The following is a 21,581-nucleotide window of genomic DNA, read 5'->3' as shown; positions in this document are numbered from 1 at the left end:
CCCTGGGATTTCTTTGGAAGGAATGATGCTAAAGCTGAAACTCCAGTACTTTGGCCACCTCATGCGAAGAGTTGACTCATTGGAAAAGACTCTGATGCTGGGAGGGATTGAGGGCAGGAGGAGAAGGGGACAACAGAGGATGAGATGACTGGATGGCATCACTGACCTGATGGACGTGAGTCTGGGTGAACTCCGGGAGTTGGTGATGGACAGGGAGGCCTAGCGTGCTGCGATTCATGGGGTCGCAAAGAGTCGGACACGACTGAGTGACTGAACTGAACTGAACTGACACACAGTTTCATAGTCTTAATTACCCATGAAACAATATGTGTATATTTCCCCATGTTGGGAAGTGTTGTTTTTGGGAAGGAGATTTAAAAGTGTTTTTAATTACTACTTCAAATTTTCTGACAAAACAGCTTTATATAATTTCTTTATTGAAACATGTTTGATTTATAGTTTTATATTAGTTGCAAGTATACAATAGTTATTCAATATTTTTATAGATTATACTCCTTTTAAAATTATTACAAAATAATGACTATATTTCCCTGTGCTGCAAAATATGTCTTTGCTGCTTGTAGGAATTTTTAAATTAATAATAATGAACATGATTGTCATGTTTGTCATGTGTCTTTTCTTTTTCTTTATGGTATCCTCTTAATATACAGTATTTTTAATACCAATAACTTGGATATAAACTCTTGGAAGAAAGCAAATGGAAGGATCCTTAAATAAAGTAAGCTGAAAAATCTAATAGAATATTTAAATTTTGCATTTGGAAATAAAACTATTATAAATAAATGGAAGGAATAAAGGAAAAAATGCCAGTCAGAATGAAGCACATAAAATGTTGTGGATGAATATGACATGTTAAGAGAATCAAAGCATGAATAGTCAATTCAAGGGAATATATTTAAACTGGAAGAAGGCCACATTATAGCAGCCTTGTGAGTAAACTCAAAAGAGGATATAATTAAAAGGTTCTAATGAAATAAGGAATTCATACAAATTTTTGAAATAGAAATAATTTGAAAAAAATTTTATAAAAATGTAAGTCTTCAGAAAATAGAGGCAAGTAAACACATCAAATAATCTTAAGTATTTAATATGTGGACAGTCATAATTCCCTTTAATGTGCTCTACTACTGAATAATCCTGACTTACTTGTATTTGTAGGGTCATCCAAACTTTAACATGCCTTTAAGATAGTCTTTTTAAAATTGCCTATTGTATTCATATTTTTAAGATATGTAGAGAAGATATCTTAACAAATTAGTAAACCTACCTCTAGTTTTCATTCTTACAGATGGGTGAATAGGAACACATTGTTGTTCTGAAATTGTTGAGTGAGGTAATCTACATACATAATGCAGAAAGGATGACATTTTGCTAGGCACAACTAACAGATCATTTTAATGTCAACCAAGAATGCACAGAATACAATTATACTTTCACAATATGGTTATAGAGCTAACAAGATGGATTATCTGCTTTTGTAAAATTGCACAAAAAACTCTGCCATAATAGCACTCACAAAAACTTAGAAAATTTTAAGGTTAATGATATTTTTCAATTTATTTCTAGTATCAAAAGAAATATACTTTTGTATCTCTGGTCTTTTGTATCAGGAATTAAAGATGTTTAATTTTACATGAAATAAAGTTAGAAGAAATATTTACCTGTGGAGAAGTAAAAGGAGGAAGACCTTTTCCTTTTCAGTTATTCTTTAACTTATACCAACAATATATGTGATTAAATTTTCTCATTAACATTGAATTAATATATTGTTACACATATTGCTTCTACATGTGCACGAGCTTCTCTGGTGTCTCAGTGGTAAAGCAACTGGCTGCAATGCAGGAGACCCGGGTTTGATCCTAGGGTCCGGAAGATCCCCTGGAGAATGGAATGGCTACCCACTCCAGTATTCTTGCCTGGAGAATTCCAGGGACAGAGGAGCCTGGCAGGCTATAGTCCATGGGGTCTCAAAGAGTCAAACAGGACTGAGAGACTAACATTTTCACTTTCACACATATAGCTTATATATGTGCTATATCACACATATAGCTTCTATAGAATTATAAAAATCTCTTTACTGATAACATTTTGCTTGAAATTTTGAATATACATGTATTACACAGGTGAACATACAGCGTTTTTAAAACATTTTTATTATTGGTGTGTAATTTCTTTACAATGTTGTGTTAGTTTCTGCTGTACAACAAAGTGAATCAGCTATATGTACAAATATTTCCCCTCCCTCTTGAGCTTTCCTCCCACCCTCGTCATCCCACTCCTCTGAGTCATCACAGAGCACTGAGATGCGATCCCTGTGCTATAAAGCAGCTTCCCACCCGCTATTTTATACATGGTAGTATATATATTTGTCAAAGCTACTGTTCCAATTTGTCCCACCCTTCCCTTCTTCATGCTGTGTCTACATGTCTGTTCTCTTATGCCTGTGTTTCTATTCCTGTCCTGAAAATAGGTTCATCTGTACCATTTTCTTGGATTCCATATATATATATGTGTGTTAATATATTTGTTTTTCTTTTTCTGATTAATTCATTCACTTACATATATACAATTTTAAAATCTGATGAAATAAGAACAATGTAACAAAAGGACACAAAATCTAATAAACTAGACAAAGGTATTCGATGATCACAAACACTAAATTTCACTTGTAGGTTTTTAAAATTGAGATCTAATTGACATGTAACATTATATGTTACATTGTCATACATTCAAGTGTATAAAAAATGATATTTGTATACATTGCAAAATTATCATAAAAATTCAGTTAGCATCCATCATCACATATAGTTTGGAAGTTTTTTTCTTATGACGAGAACTTTTAAGATGTAGTCACTTAGCAACTTTCAAATACTCAACAAATACTATTAAATATAGTCACCATGCTGTATATCCCATGACTTATTTGAATTATTTATTTTATAGCTGGAAGTTTCTCCCTTTTTACTACTTTCACTCACCCCGACTGCCTACCTCTGTTATTGTTGTTTAGCCCCTAGGTTATGTCTGACTCTCTGTGATCCCAGTGACTGCAGCACACCAGGCTTTCCTGTTCTTCACTATCTGCCTGAGTTTGTTCAAATTCATGTCTATTGAGTAGATGATGCCACTCCACCATCTCATCCTCTGTCACCCCTTTTTTTCTTCCTGCCCTCAATCTTTCCCAGCATCAGGGATTTTTTTCAGCGAGTTGGCCCTTCTCATCAGGTGGACAAAGTTTTGGAGCTTCAGCTCAGTCTATCCAATGAATATTCAAGGTTGATTTCCTTTTAGGATCAACTGGTTTGATGTCCTTGCTGTTTCTCAAGAGTCATCCCCAGCATCACACTTCGAAAACATCAATTATTTGGTGCTCAGCCTTCTTTATGGTCCAACTCTCACATCCATTTATGACTACTGGAAAAACCACAGCTTTGACTACACGGACCTTTGTTGGCAAAGTGATGTCTCTGCTTTTTTTTTTTAATACACTGCATTGTCTAAGTTTATCATAGCTTCTCTTCCAAGGAGCAAGCATCTTTTAATTCATGGCTGCAGCCACTGTCCACAGTGATTTTGGAGCTCAAGAAAATAAAATCTGTTACTATTTTCACTTTTTCCTCATTCCTTTGCCATGAAGTGATGGGACCAGTGTGTCAGGAGCTTAGTTTTGGGGATGTTGAATTTTAAGCCAGCTTTTTCATTCTCCTCTTTCACCCTCAAAGAGGCTCTTTAGTTCCTATTCTCTTTCCACTATTTGAGTGGTATAATCTGCCTATCTGAAGTTGATATTTCTCTCAGAAGTCTTGATTCCAGCTCATAATTCATCTAGCCTGGCATTTTGCATCATGTACTCTGTATGCGTGCTCAGTTGCATCAGTCGTATCTGGTTCTTTGTGCCCCTACGTACTGCAGCCTGCAGGATCTCCTGTCTGTAAGATTCTCCAGGCAAGAATACTGCAATGAGTTGCCATGTCCTTCTCCAAGGGATCTGTTTCTGACCCAGGAATAGAACCCACATCTCCTAAATTGCAGGCAGATTCTTTCCCCCCTGACCCACCTAGGAAACCTGATGTATTCTTCATATAAGTTAAACAAGCAGGGTGACAATATACAGCCTTGGTGTACTCCTTTCCCAATTTTAGACCAGTCCATTGTTCCATGTCCAGTTCCAATTTTTGCTTCTTGACCAGTATACAGGCTTCCCAGGAAACAGCTAGGGCAGTCTGGTATTCCCATCTCTTTAACAATTTTCCATAGTTTGTTGTGATCCACATAGTCAACGGCTTTAGTGTAGTCAATGAAGCAGAAATAGATGTTTTACTGGAATTTCCTCTCTTTTACTATGATCCAAAGAATGTTGACACTTTGATCTCTGGTTCCTCTGCCTTGTCTAAATCTAACTAGTACATCTGGAAGTTCTCATTTCACGCACTGTTGAAGCCTAGCTTGAAGCATTACCCTACTAGCATGTGAAATGAACTCATTTGTACAGTAGTTTGAATGTTCTTTGGCATTGAATTTCTTTGGGATCAGAATCAAAACTGAACTTTTCCAGGTCTATGACCACTAACGAGTTTTCCAAATTTACTGACATGTTGAGTGCAGCACTTTAACAACATCATCTTTCATGATTTTCAATAGCTCAGGTGGAATTCATCACCTCCACTAGCTTTGTTCATAGTAATGCTTCCTAAAGCCCACTTGACTTCACACTCCAAGATGTCTGGCTCTAGGTGAGGGACTACTCCATCATGGTTAACCCAGTCATTAAGACTTTTTTGTACAGTTCTTCTGTCTATTCTTGCCATCTTTCCTTTGTCTCTTCTGTTTCTGGTAAATCTGGCAACCACAAATCTGCCCTTGGTATCTATTAGTTCAGTTGTTTTGTTGTTATTGTTAGATTCCACATACTGTAAGAAACCATGAAGTATGTGTCTTTCCCTATCTGACATTTGCTGTGATTCATGGGGTCGCAAAGAGTCAGACACGACTGAGCGACTGAACTGAACTGAACTGATCTGACATTTTACTTTGCATAAATTCCCTCAAGAACCAAGTTCCAAGATCAAGATCTATGTTGTCACAAATGGGATGATTTCATTTTTTGTGTGGATGAACAGTATTCCATTGTTTACATGTGTGTTTATGTACATATCCCATATTTTTAAAAATCTAATGATCTATCTATGTATACTTAGACTCCTTCCATATCTTGGGTATTATAAACAATATTGCCATGAACGTAAGGGTGCAAATATCTTTTCTAGCTTATGTTTTTGTTTTCGTTGGATAAATATCTAGAAATGGAAACACTGGATAATATGGTAGCTCTATTTTGAATTTTTTGGGAAACCCCATACTATTTCCCATAGTGGCTTCACTAGCTTATATTCTACCTAGACCACACAAAAATTACCTTTTCTCCACATTCTCATCAATTTCTGTTATTTCCTGACTTTTTGATAACAGCCATTCTAAATAACTTGAGGTGATAGTTCATTGTGGTTTTGATCCACATTTCCTTGATAATTAATTATGTGGAGCACTTTTTCATATATCTACTGGATATATTTACCCTGGAAAAATGTCTATTCATATCCTCTGTCCATTTTTTAATCAAACTGTTTGCTTGATATTGAGTTTTATGAGTTTTTTTTTTTTGAGTTATTTATATATTTTTGATATTAACCCATTATAAGATACGTGATTTGAAAATATGTCCTCCCATTTCATATGTTGCTTTTCATTTTGTTAATGGTTTCCCTTGCTATGGAGGAGATTTTTCGTTTAAAGTACTACCATTTGTTTGTATTTGCTTTTCATTGCTTTTGCTTTTGTGTCAAATTAAAAAAAAAATAATTTCTAAGACCCATGACATGAATTTGCCACCTATGGTTTCTTCTAGGAGTTTAATGGTTTCAGGTCTGTAATCTAGTCTTTAATTTATTTGGAGTTAAATATCTCTAGCTTCTGATGCCTCATAAAGTTTGCTAATTCAGTGGCAAAATGGTTGACTATTTAAGCCACTGAACAGACTTCTAATTTCTTTGCTTTTATCTAGTAGAAAATTTCATTGAAAGATGTCAAAATCTCTTGATTCAAGGAAAGTCCACATTATACAATCCATGTTACTTACAGTGGTTTGTCTCATTTCTAATCTCTTCTTTCCTTTCCTCCACACTGCCATCTCATCTTCTAAGTATTTTCTCTGGCATTTTTACAATATTTACTATATATATATGCCTGTGTGCTTAATCATTAAGTTGTGTTCAACTCTTTTTCAACCCCATGGACTGTAGCCTGCCAGGCTCCTCTGTCCGTGGGATTTCCCAGTTAAGAACACTGGAGTGTGTAGCCATTTCCTTCTCTAGGGGATCTTCCTGACCCAGGGATTGAACCTGTGTCTCCTGCATTGGCAGGCAGACTTTTTACCACTGAGCCACCAGGGAAGCCCAATATATACATACATATATATATTATAAATATACCATTTGAACTTTCTTAATAGATCTTTATTTTTCCTTGATTTGTATATTTAATATTGTGTAAATATATTTAATACTGTATAAACATCATTTGAAATAAACAGCTCTCAATAAATCTGTGGGCTTCCTTGGTAGGTCAGTGGTAAAGAATCCTTCTGCCAGTGCAGAAGATGCAGGTTCAATCCGGGTTTGGGAAGTTCCCTTGGAGAAGGAAATGACAACCCAATGCGGTATTCTTTCCTAGGAAATCCCATAGACAGAGGAGCCTGGCAGCCTACATTTCACAAGGTTGCTAAGAGTTAGACATGACTTAGTGACTGAATGACAAGTATAAATCTGTAATTGCAAAACTGTAAAAATTTTGAAATAAAGTTTTTTAAGTGATTTTCTTCTAAAAATCAATAACTTCTCATCCTCACTAACAGATTTAAATTTGTTGCTCAAGAAATGACACTAAAAGTATAATGGTCAAATCACAAACATATTGTTTTTTCTCCCTTTAAATTAGAAGCCCAAATAAGTAAATTCCTTTCCTGGGTAGTGCTGCCATGTTGTCAAATAGGTTCTGACTTGGTAAAAAAAAAAATAAATAAATAAAAAATAAAGTGAAAACAATTCTCTTTGACTTGTCATGTAGATCAAGAAAATATTCCAGATTTCCAGTGATGACATTAGAACAAGCATCCCCTTGAGTCTCCACATCATTTTCAAGAGCATGTGCCCCTTTAAGACATTTTTCCTTGAAATGTAATATATTTTTCACCTATCACATAATATTTATTTCAATAATAGAAAAGAGTTTGCTTCAAACATTAGGAACACTGTATTTCATTTTGGTGCTTGTGTCTTATCCTTATATTTATTTTTGAGTTATTATTTATGTGATTTTTTTTTTCTTTCAATGGTTTCATTGTTTTCACTTTCTCGTATTTCTCATATATTAACTAGGCTGAAACTAGCTACTCAAGTCATTTTCTGCTCTTCAGAACAATAATGTGGATAACTGAACACTACAACCAAAGAGGTGGTAAACCATTATGTGTGTGTATAGTTGTTTATTCGCTAAGTCATGTCCAACTCTTTTGCAACTCCATGGACTGTAGCCCACCAGACTTCTCTGTCCATGGGATTTCCCAGGCAAGAATACTGGAGTGGGTTGTCACTTCCTTCTTCAGGGATCTTCCTGACCCAGGGATTGAACCTGTGTTCCTGCATTGGCAGGTGGATTCTTTACCACTGAGCTACCAGGAAAGCCCCTACTATATATGCATCTCTATCTATATATGGCATGCGCATCTCTAGCTTTATCTGCAAATGGGTATCTATACATGTATCTATATATGAGATTTCTCTATATTTATATAGCTATACATGCACATTTACATACATTATTTTACATACATCATTGACAAAGGAATTGTTACTTTTATAGCATTCAAATCACACTGGAGCATTTCTTAAAAAATCGTTTGTTGACAGAGAGATTCAAATAAAGGAAATAGAAATAACTGAACGTAATATAATATGACTATATTGCCATTATGCAGATTGTACCACAGCTCATAATAATGCTTTATTTCTACCATGCTGTAATTGGCACTTGTGCATTCCTTTCTCTGAGAGCCCATTAGAAATACAATTACGCCAAAGCATGATGATTTATTTCAGCACATGGAATTGAACCTCTGCCTTTGGCAACAGTCCCATAAGGTAAACACAAGCTCTGTGAGCAAAATATTTATTAAGGCAAAAAGAAGTAAAAGCTCATTTTCCTATTGTAATGTATAGTATTTGCTTCTCAACTTAAGACCAGTTTAAAAAAATAAATAAAAGGGCACAGGCTGATACTTCTCCCAAGAGAAAGTGATCAGTCAGTGACTGATAAGATCATATAAGCAACAGGGGCAGGCTGTGATATTAACCAGCTTGTGATTTTATCTGCTCCAGATAATTATTTTGCACTGGAAAGCAAGCAGTAAGCAATACCATCAGTTGCTCATGATAGGAAGAGGTTGGGTATTCTGCACTCGCATTGATAAGCCATTCTCCTTGCACTGTTTTAGTGTCAAAGACAATCCCGATGTCATGAGTTCTGAAACTCTCCATTACACCAACTGATTCATTTACCCAAGTCACAACCAAAATAATTTACAAATGTGGAAAGCAGATATTAGAAAAATGTTTGTGACTTTAGTTTCTAAATCAAATGTTTATAAAAGTCCACCTCATTTTTCTGAGAATTCTAGAATTCTTATGTCTGCCCTGCAGTATTTTTACTATAATAATTCCTCAAACTTAAAATGTGCTAAGAAGCTTATAGACTTACATTATATTTAAGAAAAAGACAGAGACTATTATCTTATTTTAATATAAAGATATTGAAATGTGAAAAGGCTCTGGAGTGTTGGAGGGACACATGGCTAAACTAGAACCCAGGAGTTAATATCACAAGAAGAATAAATTCTACCTAACCAAACTGTCTATATAAACAGCTTACATTAGAAATACACAATTTGGACATTTTCCTGTTATGTGTTAATAATAATGGAGGAAATTGGGGAACACAGCATTTGAAAAAAAGAATCAAAGAATGTTAGACAATGCGAGAACTCTATAAAAGATTACCATGTTCTGTGAAAAGATTCTTAGCAGTGATATAAAAGATGATTTAATGTCTATAATAAATAAAGAAAATGTTTTCTTCATTCCCTAGGATAGGACCTGAAATGTTAGTAATAATTCAAGATAAATGTAGAGAAGCCCTTTCTGACTATGGGTTGGATTTTCATGTACCAGATATTCAAGGGGAGGTGAGTAATGCTTCAGCAAATCTTTAATTAATTTCTTTCTAGTTAGTGTGGCTTATGTTACTGAAAACAGAGAATTACAGTATAAAGAAATCGGTATCAAAACGTCCTGTGGGCCTACTGGAAAACAGATTAAAAAAAAAAAAAGAAAGAAAGCCTTGTATTGATAAGAAATAGAAATAAAAGTAAATGTAGACTTTAAGGCTGGCCTTTTTGTAACTAATTTGTAGTGAATTAATACACATGGATATCTGGCTCTAAGTGAGTGATCACACCATCATGATTATCTGGGTCATGAAGATCTTTTTTATACAGTTCTTCTGTGTATTCTTGCTACCTCTTCTTAATATCTTCAGCTTCTGTTAGATCCTTTTCTGTCCTTTATCGAGCCCATCTTTGCATGAAATGTTCCCTTGGTATCTCTAATTTTCTTGAAGAGATCTCTAGTCTTTCCCATTCTGTTGTTTTCCTCTATTTCTTTGCACTGATCACTGAGGAAGGCTTTCTTATTTCTTCATGCTATTCTTTGGAACTCTGCATTCAGATGCTTATATCTTTCCTTTTCTCCTTGGTTTTTCACTTCTCTTCTTTTCACAGCGATTTGTAAGACCTCCACAGACAGCCATTTAGCTTTTTTGCTTATCTTTTCCATGGGGATGGTCTTAATCCCTGTCTCCAGTACAATGTCACAAACCTCTGTCCATAGTCCATCAGGCACTCTATCTATCAGATCTAGTCCCTTAAATCTATTTCTCACTTCCACTGTATAATCATAAGGGATTTGATTCAGGTCATACCAGAATGGTCTAGTGGTTTTTGCTACTTTCTTCAATTTCAGTCTGAATTAGGCAATAAGGATTTCATGATCTGAGCCACAGTCAGCTCCTGGTCTTGTTTTTGTTGACTGTATATAAGAAAGCCTTCCTCAGTGATCAATGCAAAGAAATAGAGGAAAACAACAGAATCAGAATGACTAGAGATCTCTTCAAGAAAATTAGAGATACCAAGGGAATATTTCATGCAAAGAGGGACTCGATAAAGGACAGAAATGGTATGGACGTAACAGAAGCAGAAGATATTAAGAAGAGGTGGCAAGAATACACAGAATTGTACAAAAAAGATCTTCATGACCCAGATAATCATGATGGGGTGATCACTCACCTAGAGCCAGACAGCCTGGAATGTGAAATCAAGTGGGCCTTAGAAAATTACGAACAAACCTAGTGGAGGTGATGGAATTCCAGTTGAGCTATTTCAAATCCTGGAAGATGATGCTGTGAAAGTGCTGCACTCAATATGCCAGCAAATTTGGAAAACTCAGCAGTGGCCACAGGACTGGAAAAGGTCAGTTTTCATTCCAATCCCAAAGAAAGGCAATGCCAAACAATGCTCAAACTACCGCACAATTGCATTCATCTCACACGCTAGTAAAGTAATGCTCAAAATTCTCCAAGCCAGGCTTCAGCAATACGTGAACTGTGAACTTCCAGATGTTCAAGCTGGTTTTAGAAAAGGCAGAGGAACCAGAGATCAAATTGTCAACATCTGCTGGATCATCAAAAAAGCAAGAGAGTTCCAGAAAAATATCTATTTCTGTTTTATTGATTATGCCAAAGCCTTTGACTGTGTGGATCACAATAAACTGTGGAAAATTCTGAAAGAGATGGGAATACCAGACCACCTGACCTGCCTCTTGGGAAATTTGTTTGCAGGTCAGGAAGCAACAATTAGAACTGGACATGGAACAATAGACTGGTTCCAAATAGGAAAAGGAGTATGTCAAGGCTGTATATTGTCACCCTACTTATTTAACTTCTATGCAGAGTACATCATGAAAAACGCTGGGCTGGAAGAAGCACAAGCTGGAATCAAGATTGCCGGGAGAAATATCAATAACCTCAGATATGCAGATGACACCACCCTTATGGCAGAAAGTGAAGAGGAACTCAAAAGCCTCTTGATGAAAGTGAAAGAGGAGAGTGAAAAAGTTGGCTTAAAACTCAACATTCATAAAACGAAGATCATGGCATCTGGTCCCATCACTTCATGGGAAATAGATGGGGTAACAGTGGAAACAGGAGCAGACTTTATTTTTTGGGGCTCCAAAATCACTGCAGATGGTGACTGCAGCCATGAAATTAAAAGACGCATACTCCTTGGAAGAAAAGTTATGACCAACCTAGATAGCATATTGAAAAGCAGAGACATTACTTTGCCAACAAAGTTCCATCTAGTCAAGGCTATGGTTTTTCCTGTGGTCATGTATGGATGTGAGAGTTGGACTGTGAAGAAAGCTGAGTGCCAAAGAATTAATACTTTTGAACTGTGGTGTTGGAGAAGACTTTTGAGAGTCCCTTCGACTGCAAGAAGATCCAACCAGTCCATTCTAAAGAATATCAGCCCTGGGATTTCTTTGGAAGGAATGATGCTAAAGCTGAAACTCCAGTACTTTAGCCACCTCATGTGAAGAGTTGACTCATTGGAAAACTCTGATGCTGGGAGGGATTGGGGGCAGGAGGAGAAGGGGACAACAGAGGATGAGATGGCTGGATGCCATCACTAACTCGAGGGACTCGAATCTGAGTGAACTCTGGGATTGGTAATGGACAGGGAGGCCTGGTGTGCTGCAATTCATGGGGTCGCAAAGAGTCAGACACGACTGAGCTACTGAACTGAACTAAATACACATAGAAAATTGATATTGAAAAATGTATTAATAGTTATATTAAAACAATATACAATTTTAATAATAGTTTATAGACAGTCCTGTTATACTATGTATAATTTTTCCTTGCAATTACTCTTTCCTCTGTCTTAAATAGAAATAGGCTATTTGCATTAATTTTAATGGTTCAACTGCTTGATTTCTCCCTGCATGAAACTGCATGCTTCAATACCTCATACCTGCTGATATAATAATTATATAATCTCAAGAGGTGTCAAGAAGGGATTTAAAGTAGAAGTAAAAAAGCATGAACTGAAATTAATGATGATCTCCCACTATTTACTGATGAATAGTAAAACAAGCTCATTTCAACACAGAGTGTTTGTCTTTTCTCTTAGTCTTTTCTGATGCCTTTCGGTGTGGGAGTGTGATTATAAGCTCCTTTGACACTTCTGGGCAGCACTAAGAAGAATAATGCTAAATCCATCCATTAAGAAATAACGAGGCCATTCTGTTAAATAAAATAATAATTTATTGCCTTGTAGCAAACAATAGTACCCAAATACATTGAATATATATGAATTAAATCATGCAGCATTCAAAATGTAGTTTATAGAAAATGTATATTGATTGTTTAGGAACACTGTTACAAATATCAGAAAAGACATACCAACCTACACAGAGAACTAAAATTTTAGCATACTTTTAAATTTTCAAGGATTTAGCCATTGCTTTTGTTTCTCCTCACTGAACCTTTCTTCACCAAAATAATCCACCTAGCAATGAATGTAGATGTGTGAAATGACTTCTCTTCATAATTTTAGAACAAGAGGTTTCCTTCAATGTCATAGAACAGTTCTGCCTAAAAGTCTTACATGCTTCTAATTATTTATGGAAATATGCAAAAAAACCTACCAATACCATCTCCTGAATTGGCCGTTCCATTCCTTTTCCCTAGGGGAAACGGCATGGGTAACAGGATCCATCCTCACATTTCCATGATTGCTGCTTTTTTAAGTAATCTCAACAATAACAGAAATGACTGTAGAATATTCACTGTGAAACTTACATCTACTGGCCATTTTGTGATATTCAAAAAATAAAAGACATTCACTAGTTGATACAATATTCACTGTACTTATTTCCAGAGTATTTGAATTTTTGAAGGCACTAGCTGTCAAATTTGTGAGCATTAAAATCACTTAAAAATTGAAAGTAAGAAGAGCAATTATTTAAATGTTAGAGAGATACTTCAGTTGACCAAGGATTGGGCATTATGCCATCATGACAAATAGATGAGTGTCACCTCTCCCAAGTGATATGTGCATATTAAGTAAGGATTCTAATGTCAGGATCAAAGAGAAAACCACTTCACTAGCATCCCATTATGACTTGACTCCATACTAGGTTCAAACATGCCACAGACTATTATCAACCTATCTAATTGAGTTTTAAATATTAAATAGACATTCAAATTATGCAAATGAAAGGATAATTATATGTCTGATTATTTGACATAAACAGATAACATGAAATAGTATATTTTAAAATTATATACTTTTCATTTTAAAACTCTAGAAACTCCCATTTGGACAGTATCTCATTCTCAATTATTTTATAAGTCACACTAATGAAATCTTTGAGACTTTAAACAAAAATGTCTACTTGCCAGCTTTCTCATTAAGTGGACTCAATGTGGGATTAAGGATGTTATTTTTCATTTTTGATATAAGCACAATTCAACTAGCTACATGATTGCAATTCACATTATTCTTTCCTTCATCACATGTAAATGTATTCATTATACATTTTTGTGAAGTGAAAAAGAAAAGGACAGAATGACATATCATTGTCAGTATAATAAAATGGATTTCCTTAGCCAATTAGTATTTTCTTTTGCTTCACATTGCAAATATAATTTTAGTTGGCATCTATGTCTGAAAGTATATATATATAAATGTGTGTGTGTGTGTCTCACTACTGAATCATGACAAGATTCACTGTTCAACTAACTCAGAAACCTATCATAAGTCCTTATCAAGTCAGTTTCTATGTGGTCATTTTTATAGTTGTATCTCATAGTCGAAATCTCATGGGTCTTTCACATTTCCAAAGCTGGTAGATGACAACTAAACTTAGTTTCAAGCTCAAGTGTAAGAATTATTTTTAAATCATTAATCATCCCTTACGTTCACCATGGTATCTACCTATCAGGTCCATAGGTTCAACATACTCATCAATCCACTGGAGAGAAATTTCACTAACTTCCAGAACCTTTATTTCCCTGTCCAATGTCAGTACAGCTTTCTGAAGAAATACTGATGGACACACTAAGAGACTTGGAAATTGTTAATACCTCTAGAAGGATTTCTTCATTTTTATTTTATCTGTGCTTTCCTTCATAAAATTCATCACTCAAAATACCAAAACTTTGCTAAAATATTTCTTAATATTTATTTTGATTTGATAATTATCTTCTGCATTAAAATTGATACAAAACGTATTGTTGATACAAAGTGAATTACAGAAGTCTTAACGGGAATTTTCCACCTGAAGCTGTAGGAGTTGGCCTTGTGCTACAGCAGGCCAGTGTTGGGGTTTACAGCAAAGTCAGCTGCTCATTTAATTCTCCTTTTCCCATGGGTGTGCTTCTCAGTGCTAAGCTACCTGGGCTTAAGTCTGAGCTTAATAATGGGGATAATGTGGATCTATTTTTCTTATACTTTTCAATAACTATTTCTGTTCTTCAATCAGGTGCTATAAATCCTCACTTGGAATCCTTAACTACTTGTGAAAGTAATTGTGTGTGTGTGTGTGCAGATAGTTATTGAAATTAATGTTTTAGGGAGGGGACAGTGCTAGAAATTAAAATTTCTATAGGAATTCTTATACCACCTTCTTTCTGATGTCACTACATATATTCTTGTTTAATTTCTCAGTTGACTACAACCTTTTGTTCAGCAGTATTTCTTAAAATGAGAAGATTTTCTAAATGTTTTATCTTGTTTGAAAGTATTTTCCTTTTGCTATTATATTTAAATGTGGTTTCACTCAGTTCAAAATTCTTTGGTCTCTCTCTTTCCCCAAAGACCTTTCAGTCATTGCTAATTTGCTTCTATCTCTGAATGTGCAATTTTAATATGTGAACTCAGACAGCTTTTTTTGTTGTTGTTTTTAAGTTAGGGGATCACTTTTACTCCCTGTACTTTCAAGGGATTTATTCCTCATCTTACAAACATGACACAGTTTTTATTGCTTTTTAGCATTTCTTATTTGGAATAGTATGTGATATATTGTGGTATATATTTTTTAATTGAAATATAGTTAGTTTACAATGTTGTGCTGGCTTAAGGTGTACAGAAAGATGATTTATATACACATATATGTTTGTTCCGTGTCCAGTTCAAACTGTTGCTTCCTGACCTGTACATAGGTTTCTCAACAGGCAGGTCAAGTGGTCTGGTATTCACACCTCTTTCAGAATTTCCCACAGTTTATTGTGATCCACACAGTCAAAGGCTTTGGCATAATCAATAAAACAGAAATAGATGTTTTTCTGGAACTCTCTTGCTTTTTCCATGATCCAGTGGATGTTGGCAATTTGATCTCTGGTTCCTCTGCCTTTCCTAAAACCAGCTTGAACATTTGGAAATTCATGGTTCACATAGTGCTGAAGCCTGGCTTGGAGAATTTTCAACATTACTTTACTAGCATGTGAGATGAGTGCAATTGTGAAGTAGTTTGAGCATTCTTTGGCATTGCCTTTCTTTGGGATTGGAATGAAAATTGACCTTTTCCAGCCTGTGGCCACTGCTGAGTTTTCCAAATTTGCTGGCATATTGAGTGCAGCCCTTTCACAGCATCATCTTTCAGGATTTGAAGTAGCTCAACTGGAATTCCATCACTTCCACTAGCTTTGTTTATAGTGATGCTTTCTAAGGCCCACTTGACTTCACATTCCAGGATATCTGGCTCTAGGTGAGTGATCACACCATCGTGATTATCTAGAACTGGACATGGAACAACAAACTGGTTCCAAATAGGAAAAGGAGTACGTCAAGGCTGTATATTGTCACCCTGCTTATTTAACTTGTATGCAGAGTACATCATGAAAAATGCTGGGCTAGAAGAAGCACAAGCTGGAATCAAGATTTCCAGGAGAAAAATCAATAACCACAGATATGCAGATGACACCACCCTTATGGCAGAAAGTGAAGAGGAACTAAAAAGCCTCCTGATGAAAGTGAAGGAGGAGAGTGAAAAGTTGGGTTAAAGCTCAACATTCAGAAAACTAAGATCATGGCATCTGGTCCCATCACTGCATGGGAAATAGATGGGGAAACAGTGGAAACAGTGTTAGACTTTATTTTTGGGGGCTCCAAAATCACTGCAGATGGTTATTGCAGCCATGAAATTAAAAGACGCTTACTCCTTGGAAGAAAAGTTATGACCAACCTAGGTAGCATATTCAAAAGCAGAGACATTACTTTCCAACAAAGGTCCGTCTAGTCAAGGCTATTGTTTTTCCAGTGGTCATGTATGGATGTGAGAGTTGGACTGTGAAGAAAGCTGCGAGCCAAAGAATTGATGCTTTTGAACTGTGGTATTGGAGAAGTCTCTTGAGAGTCCCTTGGACTGCAAGGAGATCCAACAAGTCCATTCTGAAGGAGATCAATCCTGGGTGTTCATGGGAAGAACTGATGCTGAGACTGAAACTCCAGTACTTTGGCCACCTGATGCGATGAGTTGACTCATTGGAAAAGACCCTGATGCTGGGAGGGATTGGGAGCAGGAGGAGAAGGGGACGACAGAGAATGAGATGGCTGGATGGCATCACCAACTCAATGCACATGAGTTTGGGTGAACTCCGGAAGTTGGTGATGGACAGAGATGCCTGGCATGCTGCGATTCATGGGGTCACAAAGAGTCGGACAGAACTGAGTGACTGAACTGAACTGAACTGATATGTTATATTATGAAATCTTTGTTATATTATGAATTAATTTATGTTTGGAAAAATTTTTAATTTTTCATTCTTCCTTTAAAACCACCTTATTTGGAATATATTAATGGAAATATAGAATATACTTTACTATCATGTGCATATATGAACTATCTAATAAACAACTTTTGCTATTACTCTTTATTTTGCTCACTTGCACTTGAGCTGATGTTTATTTTCATTAACTATTAAGTAAGAGCTTCCCTGACAGCTCAGTTGGTAAGGAATATGCCTGCAATACATTGGACCCCAGTTTGATTCCTGGGTCATAACTAAAGTTCATTCTCTTTTTGGAGGACTTAAAATAATTCTTTATTTCTACAATACCTTTGTATTCTTTTCCTCTTCTTTTCTGAATTTTTGTAGTTTATATTCCATATTTTATAGGATTCTAAAATTTTTCTAAGAACTTTAAAATATATTTATAGTTTTATTTGCTTATGCAATTTTTAAAAGGAATCTATGAACATGAATTTAATCCAAGGCATCACAAAAATTCTGTGTGTATATTCTTCTCTGTGCTGTCTTACTGATCATATATTATCCCTGTAGAATTTTTTATACCTGATATGATGAGTCCACTTCTATTATCACTCATTTTAAATAGAAATAATTCCCCAAATCAACCAAGTGTCTTTATGGTTGTGTTGTAATCTGTGAGAAAAATTTCCTGACTCAAAGTAAATGCGTGAATAATGAAGGGGTAGGAGTGCTCTTTTTTGTGTTTGTGTATGTATGTGTGTGGGTTTGTGATAGAGAAAGAGAGAGAGAGATCTTTGAAATTATTAGATAAGCAATTGCATAGATGTCTACGTAGTTGAAACCTTCGGAGTGAGATGTGCATTAGTGACTATACTATTGCACTGATGGAGAAAGTCACTCCACCGAAAAAAGATCAAGTTGCCCCTGAAAATTCAAATTGTATATTCAGTATCGAAAAAATAATATAATTATTATAGTAGGTGTTCTAAGTCGCTTCACTCATGGCCAACTCTTTGTGACCCTATGGACTATAGCCCGCCAGGCTCCTGTGTCCACGGGATACTCCAGGCAAGAATACTGGATTTGGTTGCCAGGCCCTCCTTTGAGGGATCTTCCCAACTCAGGGATCGAACCTGCATCTCTTACGATTCCTGCATTGACTTTTTACCTGTGTTCTTTACCACTAGTGCCACCTGGGAAGCCCGAATTATAGTAAGACAAAGCCCTATTTTTTTAATTGTAGAGGTATATATCATGACAGAATGACTTCAGAACCCATCATTAGGATTTAAAATTTCTCTTTGTTTAAATGTGATTTACTTACTTAGATTTTATGCTATTTGAATATTTTTAAACAATTCAATTTAGAATTGATATATTTATATTTTAAATCTTCTTATATATAAATTCTTAAATTATTTTTTAAATTTATACTTAAAACCCATCCATGTATAATCAAGATTTTTTATACAATTATTTCAATATTTTGCTATAATTTATAAGAATATAATTTCATTATGTCCCATGACTATCCTGATATATGAGCACAAAGATATTTTCTGTCTAATCCATAATAGTTGTAATGTTTTAATTAGTGAGTAGTTTAGTAAAAGAGTAGGTATAAATTCATTAGAAGATAAAGCCTTGATTGTAAATTGAATTTATAAAACAAGCACCTTGTATTATGTATTAATAGCTTTAAAATACAAGGACAGACATCCAAATGATTTGTCAATATTAGTGTCCTGATAATTTTATTATAATAATAATAAACTTCAGAATTGATGCCTGGATTATATATTTATTTTATGCTCAAAATTGGTCTGGTATGTTTAGTTTTGTGTCCAGGAAGCTTACGGAAATTAATATTACTGGTTCTCTCTCCCATACCCCCAGTTACATAATGATGGAAACTAAAATATTATTTTATGTACATGTGCTTAAATAACCATTTAAAATTCAACAGAGAACTAAATGGACATAATGTATCTTCAAATTCTAGTGTGGACCTGTGTTATTTCTCTTCAAAAATCTAAATGCTTTCAGAAATTTAAAATATTATATTTTCTTGCATTGACACTCAAGGATAAAATTTCCCAAATCTGAGCAGTCGGGAATCAATATTTTACTTTGGCCATTACAATTTCACAAAGTATTAAAAATTTGGATTCAATAATACTAGAAAATGATGATAAATGCATTAGCCAATATATTGTTTTGAATTTCAGCTCAAGATTCATGTTTTAAAATTTCAAATGTACATGCTGTAGACTGGCCACAATGTAATGCACTATGTGCCATCTTCAACTTCTATTTTTGCACCCAGTAAATCTTGACCATGGGCTTCCCTGGTTGTTCAGATGGTTAAGAATTTGCCTGCAATGAAGGAGATTCAGATCTGATCCCTGGGTCTGAAAGATCCCCTTGAGAAGGGAATGGCTACCCTTTCCAGTATTCTTGACTGGAGAATTCCACGGACCTAGAGTTGCCTAGTGGGCTACAGTCCACAGGGTTGCAAAGAATTTGGCAGACTAAGTGACTAACATTTTCACTTTCAATCTTGGCAGTATGGTAGAAAAAAAGGAAACAGAGGTAAAACTCTTTTTATTTAGAGTGTGGTGATGTTGAGTATAGATTTTCCTTTAATTATCTTATTACCATGAAATAACACTGAACACAGTACTTCCCTTGCTTCCCAGTGGTTAAGACTGGGCACTTCCACTGCAGGGGTGCAGGTTTGATCCCTAGTCCGGGAAATAAGATCATGCGGGTCAGGAGAACAAAAACAAAAATAAAACATATAAACTTAAAAAAATTAATATTGAACATATGACATATAGGGATGGATATATTTATCATCCTACTTTCTTAACATTGATTCAATGGCTACAATATGAATAAGAGTTGAAGTGATTGTTTGAATTTCATAAATGATGTTGGCAAATAGGTTGTGATTTAACAAAATATAGCAAGTTCTTTATTTCATATTTACTTATGCCATTTAAATTTGGAGTTCTGAATACTTAAGCATATTTTCTATATTATTGTTTTATGATGAATCAATTATTCCATTCACTAATACAATTTTTTTTTACATAGAGAGAAAGTATATTATAAAAGTAATTGAACTCCTAATTTCTAGACAAAATAATCAGGTGATATAAATCTTAAAGATGGAAAAATTATAGGGAGCAGATATAATAAATACATTGAAACACCTTTAGAGGTTTTAAGTTTAAGTAAAATAGTTGATACTCTGTACTAGTAAAGATAATTAAAATACTACTGTAAATTTTTCATATATCCCTTTCATAAATTTGAAAGAAATAAAATTCAAATCAAAGATAATGTACATGAAGTGATTAAATTTTTACAAAACTAGAGTAAATTGTATATTTGTTAAATATGAAATTATGAACAGGATCCAAAGGATACCTCTTCAATCAGGAAGTTAAAACTTCCAGGTTTGATGAATATGCTTGCAACTTAAAATTATATGAAATGTGAAAGCAAAAAAATTAGAAATCATGAAAATCATTGCACATGAATCAACCTTGAAATACTACCTCTTCTATATTCCTATTTTATTCTACTTCCTTAATGAAATATCATGCAATTGCCATTGAATAGTAAATAGCATAGGCAGAGAGAAAGAAGGATGTAAGGACAAAGAAGAGACTTACTAGAATAAGTTGAGAGTTACCTCTTCTGAATCCGATTGAATTAAACAGGCACACATTAGGCTCATGCTATGTATTCACTTTTCCAAGTGCTAAGTATTCAAAATGAAAATACTGATCCTATCCTCATGTTCAGGAGCATTAGAGGTGAGATTCAGACAACATGAACTGAGCAGACAGAAAAAGAAATCTGTAAATGGTTAAGCATCTTGAATTTTTATAGTAACTGCTTCCAAAGCATTAAATTAGCCTTAAATCTGTATACATTTTATGTATTTACCAGTAATGATATCTAATTACAACCTATCCACTGCTACCTCTTTCTGTTGTGACCATGAGAGTCAATCTTCTTCCCTATACTCAAAAAAAAAAAAAAAAAAAAAAACTAAATAAATAAAATTACCAAGTAGCATGCATGAGAAGTTTTCAGAGAACAGAGACAAAAAGTTCAGAATATTATTTTTTGTTCACTTGCTTATCAGAACACATGTAAATTATATCTTAGAAGAGAGTGGCCATGACTCTATAGAACCAGGCTCTGGAAATAGTGGAGGCAGGTTATTCACCCAACTCTTTCCAGGTAAGATTAGAATTAAGTAAGTGAAAGTCACTCAGTTGTGTCTGACTCTTTGTGACCCCATGGAATATAGTCCATGGAATTCTCCAGGCCACAATACTGGAGTGGGTAGCTATTCCCTTCTCCAGGGGATCTTCCATGGAAAATATCCAAAAGTCCATTTGGCTATCAAGATGATTATTCAAAATTTCCAGAGGAAGACTATACAGAGGCCTGTGATATTACATGAATAATACTCATGGAATGCTCTTAGAAAAAGACCTAGGACATAGTAAATACTGAATAAATATTACTTATATCAATGACAAATTCCATTATTAAATTCCCAGGTTGTATTATTCTTTTTTCACTCCAACATTTTA

This window comes from Bos indicus x Bos taurus, chromosome 17 (genome assembly GCF_003369695.1).
Source record: "Bos indicus x Bos taurus breed Angus x Brahman F1 hybrid chromosome 17, Bos_hybrid_MaternalHap_v2.0, whole genome shotgun sequence".
NCBI lineage: Eukaryota > Metazoa > Chordata > Mammalia > Artiodactyla > Bovidae > Bos > Bos indicus x Bos taurus.
The sequence above is the reverse complement of the archived record's forward strand: the minus strand, read 5'-3'. Positions refer to the sequence as shown.